Source organism: Triticum aestivum, chromosome 3B (assembly GCF_018294505.1).
Source record: "Triticum aestivum cultivar Chinese Spring chromosome 3B, IWGSC CS RefSeq v2.1, whole genome shotgun sequence".
Lineage (NCBI taxonomy): Eukaryota > Viridiplantae > Streptophyta > Magnoliopsida > Poales > Poaceae > Triticum > Triticum aestivum.
In genome coordinates this window covers 364,905,172-364,912,621 of record NC_057801.1, presented here as the reverse complement: position 1 = coordinate 364,912,621, position 7,450 = coordinate 364,905,172, and positions in this window count along the sequence as shown.

Genomic DNA, 7,450 nt, shown 5'->3' with positions numbered 1-7,450 from the left:
TTGTCCTACGGACTAAACCCTCCAGTTTATATAGACACCGGAGGGGGCTAGGGTTACACAGAGTCGGTTACAGAGAAGGAGATCTACATATCCAAATTGCCAAGCTTGCCTTCCATGCAAAGGAGAGTCCCATCCGGACACGGGACGAAGTCTTCAATCTTGTATCTTCATAGTCCAACAGTCCGACCAAAGTATATAGTCCGGCTGTCCGAGGACCCCCTAATCCAGGACCCACTCAACCACCGCGATAGGCGGTGCCATACATAGACGTGGAGGAGCTTGGGCAGGTGTGAATGAGGACCGAAGGGGGTGGCGGGCGGGGGTGAGGGTTTTTGTGATGTGGGGATGGCAAGGGTTTTCTTTTTTCTTTTTTGAATTGGGTGGTGAGGGTTTCCTGTCCCATAAAGAATTTTGGGGGCAACGGTTTGCTAGAGCTAACCGTGTGTGGTTGACGCAACAGGCAAAACAAAAGTCATTGAACACGGTTCCAATTTTGGGAACCGTGTGTGATTGAAGCAACAGGCAATATGAAATTCATTGCACACGGTTCCAATTCTGTAGCAAATTTCTTTGTAATTTGTAGAAAATTTAGACCAAATATTTAACTAAGAAATGTTTATGCATGTCCCCAAAAATTATATCATTGAACACTATTAAATACGCATCCAACGATATAATTTTTGTTGACCTGCACTAACATTTTGTTGGTTAAATCTTTGGTCAACATTTGACAGAAATTACAAAGGGGACCAATAAACGAGGACGGAGGTAGATTCCATCAACCGAACTGATTGCATCCATATCCCACAGTTAGACATAAGTAAACATAGATTAAACATACTCAGACATAGATAATAAGCATACACGTACACAAGCATAGTTCAACCGTCATTAAGCAAGCTCAAGCGTACATAGTTCGATCCCACATCTCATCTCACATGCCGGCACAATCCTGAAGCTTCTCTAGGTACTCGGCGTATGCGCCGTGCGCCGCCCTGCGAGAATACTTCTGCTTGAAGGAGTCAACGGCCCATCCTCTTGCATGTGCCAAAACACTTTGATATGCGTCATGAAGCTTGTGGATGCAGAATGGGCATCCATAGCCGTCGTTCCAGGTCCTAATACACCTGTTATGCCAGCCCTCATAAAGCTCCCTCAGGATTTCCCTCTTGTACCTCCTCTGGACATCTTCATCCTCGCTGTCCACATCGTCAGACAGCACCTATACAAATAGTAAAAACAATGTGGCGTCAAATTAATGGTTAGAAACTAATCTTTAGCGAACATTTGGCAGTTGCCAAAAATTGGCATCAAATCAACGATTGCATGCTATGAAGTAGGATTAGGAATTTATGGCTATTTATTTATACATATCCAGAGATTATGGTTTGATTTTTAAGCATATTTATCTATGTACAGACCAATCTTGATGAAAATAACGGCACAATCATATGTAGGTCATTCAAAATCAATTGTAAAGTCCTGGCTAGGAATTATTAGCATGAACACTAACCCTAGTCGGATTACTAGCAGAAATCATTTCCATAGATGAAACAACTAATCACGTATCACGTGTACCATTCAAACAATCAATACACTACACGAATCTAACGAATCTTACTCATATTTCATGGATTGGGAGAACATAATCATAGGATTTCTATTCCAAAAAGCGGGAGGCAGGAGTAACCAGAGAAACCCTAGGATATATTTGACACATAAATGGGTATAGATGACTAACCAGTTGTTCTTCGTCATCGGAGTCGTCGCTGGAGTGGTCGTCGGAGTCGTCACCGGGGTCGTCACCCAAGTCGTCACCAGAGTCGGTGTGGAACTCCGCCTCCGGCTATGGAAGCTCGACACTGTCGATGATGTCAGGGTGCAATGATAACTTGTCGGCGGTGACGGCCACCTCTGTCTCCATCTCCATGCTGTGCTCCGGTGCTTTAGCAGCCCCAGCGTCGCCACTCCCTCTGATGGGGCGCTTTAGCGGCATCCTCATACAATAACGGCTTTGAGGACTGAGAGCGGCATCGAGGATGCAAGCGGTGAGAGAGGATTGTGTGTGTAGCGAGGATGGGGGGTGCGGCTGCTCGGGCACACCACTAATATGGAGTAGTGGGAGAGAGGCGGGCGGCGGTCAAACCGCTGGCATGCCTACCGTCGTTTCACACAGCTACTCGCACGCCTCCTGATGACACTATGCAGCAAGCACGCCTCCGCCAATTCACACACCTGCACGCACGCCTCCCGGTCCGCTTTCACGACAGACTGCTCGCATGCGTCCCATCACCTCACGCCTGCTCGTACGACACACGAGTCGCGTGGCAGTACGTATACTGTTTTTCTATTTGTATGATTAATGTTGCCGCTTTATTACTTAACCGAAGCATGGCACGTACCCATTGTTGGTCTAACGCTCACGGTTTTCGAATAAATAATCCGTTATAGCTAGCATATGCCTCTTTTAAAGTTTTTTGATTGTTCTATTGTTTGTAGTTAGCATATGTCCAGTTTCAAATGCTATCTTTGGTTGTTCGTAGTATGCCTTGTTTATTCCAATTATTCACAACGTGATGTTCCATATGTGCAAGTATGAACTATGCAGTTCAATTTCATCAGTACCAGTTTCAACAATACCAATATGAATGACTACATTTGGTTGCTGCATCTTGTAGTTAACACACATTTCCATTTTTATTTAACAATAACCAGTGTACTTAGACCGACACAATACCAGTTTGAATGACTATGTTTGCTTGTTGTTAAATGTTAGGCCTGTTGGAGTTAATACACCTTTCCACTTGTTTTGCTTTACTAGCGTGCTTAAACATGCACATCGAAGCTATCTTTTGGAGATTATTTTGTCTGCCATGGATAATTTTGGTTGATGTTTAGCCTGTTGTGCTTAACATGCTTCTCGATGTACCTACACAGGACAATTTTGGGAACAACTGCTGTTTTCCATCGAGGTTAGTTTCATCCCATGGCTTATATATGCTCATTGTTCAGGATATCGGTAGCTGGTACCATATAGGCCGGGGGCTGATAAGGGACTAATCGGTGAATCGTACTTTTAACTGAATATATCTGCAACCCATTTATCGTTAGGTTAACTAGGGCCATATGTATTATATCTGAGGCTACATAGCAACATGCACTGTACTTAATGTCTAAATATTCAATCCTAGGCTACATAGCAACGAGGAAGAGTGTTACCTTAATGTTCTGATGATGTCTAGATATATGTAGAAGAGCAGCAGCAACAACAACAACAACAACAATAGAACCCTATTTGGATACTCAACTTAGCTAGAGGTCAGAGTTAGTTTCTAGCTCATGACTAACCCTGAACTAACTCCACCCAAAGAGGTGTTTGGATGACATGGTTAGATTGACAATAAATGCACTAGGAGAACTAGCTCCAATTAGCACCTCTTGGGTTGGATAGTTTTTTTGGGTGGGTTATAGATGCAACTAGCTCAAACTAGCCATCATGCTTAGATATACTTTAGGGCTACTTGAGCCCGAACTAGCTCAAACTCACTCTAACCCATGGATATGGCAGTAGTTAATCAACCGATAATTTGTAAGAATGCAATAAACTCCTTCCGGCCCACAATATAAGATGTTAATTCATATAATATGTGAGTATCTTGGATGTTATAAGATATTATAAAAGAGTGTTGTACTACATCATTGTGCAATTGGTGTTTAGCTTCTAATATTAACTTGGTGCTTTTAGGTACATATGTCATTGGTAAAGATCCGCGCTTCGACCCTCTCCGCGTATGGGGAATGAGATATCGATGAACCAGCATCAAGTGAGGAAGATGATAAAGATTGTTAGTAAAATGGGTCAAAAGATGGCAATTAAACTATTTCTTTACACTTTATCCAATACAACAGTGAACTGCGGGATGGTAAGTAAGAACTCTCCAGCCTTCTTTTTACTGCCCATAATGAGTTGTGTTAGATGACAATGTCTGAATCTTTTTCCTTTGCAGTGGTTCCCAAAGCAGTTTACTCAAGATTACCTCTCAAACTACATGATTGGTGGGCATGCAAAGGTTAACGTATTTCTACCAGAACACGATGATTATCTAGATGTTTTCCTGAAGATCGTGAAGGATGGGCGGTCAACCATCACAACGGGTTGGACTAGAGTCGTGCGTTCCTTCAGCATGGAGGAGGGCACAATATGGGCATTCCGCCTCACCTTGTTCAGCAACCAGAATGTATTTCGCCTCTTTCTTTACCGTCTTCAATAGTAGAAGTATACAACTGTGGGTCATCATTCTTTATTTGGTTCTTATGTAATTCTTTCTATGTAGCTATGAATCGAATAATGCATTGGTTGTTTAAACCCGATCGATATGAATAAAGCTATAACATACATTCAAATTGAAATTGAAATTTGGCACAATTTGAAATAGCAGCAATTAAATTACGGTGAAATTATGCTCTCCAGGTTGTTACGGCACACACGGTTGGTAAAACACAAACGTTGCGATATACACCATATTTCGAGACAGTTCACAGAGAGGAAACATGTGCAAGCGTGCACACAGTTGCCGTTTGCAAAGCGTGTGCGATGTCAGACTATATCACAAACGGTGCGGGCAAACTAAACGTTTGTGATAGTTGCCTTATTGTACATGATTCGCAACCATCAACTATTTCTGATGAAGTATGCATCGTAAACGTTGCACCACTGAATAGCGTGTGCGATAGTTGTCGTGTACGACAATGTTACAATAGACCGACGTTTTGTAATCCTATACGACACTCGTACGATGATTAGCTAATCTTCTTAATTAGTTATCACATACGGTTTGGGAAAAGCGAATGTGTGTGATTTTATGCTTATCATACACGTTCTATAATAGTGAACCGTTTGTGATGGGACACGCATCGTAAATGTAGCACCACAGAATACCGATTGCGATGGCAATGCGAGCAAAAACGAGTAGGAGTACTATATATGCATCTTGGGTTCCTATCCCCGACGGTTTCTGGGTCGTGTGGGAAGGACCCCCCTATTGCACACACTCACTTGACGACGGTTCCAAATGTCGTTGCGAAAAGGGGTTAAAAACCGTTTGTATAGCACCGACGCGTACCAGTGTGGGCTTTTATCTTTTACTGAGAACCACATCATCCATGTCGATTGTAGTACGTTGCTTGTCAACTCTTTGGCCACGAGGGCTTCAGATAGTGTCTCTAGGGCGAGTGACGCCGTTTTATTTTTGGCTTGCAAGGCTTTGCTCGGGTCGCTTTGAAGAGATAGCACCCCGTTGGCCCCTGGCATCTTGAGTTTCGTATACCCGTAATGTGGTATGGCCTGAAATCTTGAGAATGCCTCACGTCCTTGGAGGGCGTGGTATCGGCTTCGGAAAGGCACAATGTAAAATAGCAAGGGTTAGGATCTGTAGTTGTCTAGTGTACCGAACACGACGTCCAGGGTTATGCGTCCCGAGCAGCATGCCTCCCTTCTGGGTATTATGCCTCGGAATGTGGTGTGGCTACGCTCAATGCGAGACATGTTGAACTGCATCTTGTTTAGAGTATCCTCATAAATGAGGTTGAGGCCATTGCCTCCGTCCATCAGCACTTTAGTCATCCGGAAACCATCAACAATGGGGTCGAGGACCAGTGCGGCTGGTGCGTGAATATTGCGGGGGCCTGGCTCATCCTTCTTGTTGAAGGTGATAGGCGTGGTTGCCCATGGTTGTGTGGTCGTTACTTGATATATTTGATTGAACTCTCGAATAGATTTTTTTCTTTTATCGTTTGAGGTGAACGTCTCGTATACCGTGAGGACATTGTGGTCCTGTGGCCAAGCCGAAGACTGTTTATCTGGGGGTGTAAGGCACACGATTGGTTCGCCATGTTTGGCCACTTGTCTTACCACCCAACAGGCTCGCAGTCTGTGGGTTGGGTTTGCGTCAAGCAACACCGAATGTATCGGGCATGGTTTATCCAGCAATTCGTCTAGCACCGATCCGGGCCTAGTTTTCCTCTCCTTAGGCGCGCGCTCTGGTGACTGGTTTGTGTAAGCCCATTTTATGGCAGATCCTTCTGTGATGCACGGTAGGCTGAGGCCCCATGTTCAGCTGTTGCGCCCTCCATGTGTTCTCCATGGCGCAATATTTGCGCACCATGTCTGACAGTTTGGTAAGCTTTGAATTCGGCGACGCGTGAGCGCGTTTGAGAGGCCCTCGTCCCTACAGTTAAACTGGAAGGCTTTAATTATTTCTTCGTGACGACAAGGTGCCATCCCGTTCTTTACCAGGAGAAATCTATCCCAATAGTGGTGGGCTGTCTCATTTGGCAGCTGCTTAACATACATGAGGTCCCATATGTATGGGTTTCTCGAGTCCCGATTATATTCTGTGTGGTGGGCAAGCGGGAAAATTTCGAGAATTCCCTGCAGCCGCGGATCCGGGCTATCCTTGATGAGCGGTTGAGTCATGTCTGGTCCTGACCGCATAGGGCTCAGATACGAGCTGGTGTGCGGCCGAATAGGCTTGAGGGCGGGACTTGAGTTGGGGGTTGTGTACGGATGTACATCCGGGCTGGTGTCTGACTCCGAACTAGGGATTCGAGACCATCTTTAGCTTGCAAGCCTGTGGCCCCTCCTGGGCCTCTTCAACTATGGCGACGAGGTGTGTGACCGGAGGGGTGTCGATCTTTCGATTGTCGGTTTTAAGCCCAATCTGATCATAGGTGGTAGGCCTAGTAATAGAGATTCCCATCGCACGAAAAAGGCTCACCAGGTGGTCAGCTGGCTGGCTGCATAGGGGTGCTGGGCACTCTGGCAGTTCGGCAAGGGATCTTCGCAGCGGTCCGTGAAGGATACCAGATTTTTGTGAATCTGCTGGTCCTGGGGTCGACGCCCTTGAACTAATGAACCCTTCGACGGGGGTGAAGCCTTCGATCTGGTAGGGGCGACTAGTGGGGCTGGTGTGCGCTATTATGCCGCCGAAGATGGGAAGATGACCAGGGGCGGGGAGCCCCTCGGTCAGAGTGTGGTCTCCAGCAACCGGCTGAGCCATTGATTCTTCTGGCGATCCCACAAGGAACTCTCAATGAAAGCACCAATGTCGGTATCAAAACCGGCAGACCTCGGGATAGGGGGTCCCGAGCTGTGGATCTAGGATCGATGGGTAACAAGGGACGACGAACACAATGTTTACCCAGGTTCGGGCCCTCTCGAAGAGGTAAGACCCTACATCCTGCTTGATTGTATTGATTGTATAACATGGTTTACAGAGTAGATCTACCTCGAGATCACCATGAGCTAAACCCTAGGCTATGGGGGATGAAGATAGCTCTACCCCTAATGACAACAACCCTCGGTTTATATAGACACCGATAGAGTTATACCGAAGATAGATTACAATAAGGAATAAAAGAGATCTTCCGCCTTCTTGACTTGGAGGGCACA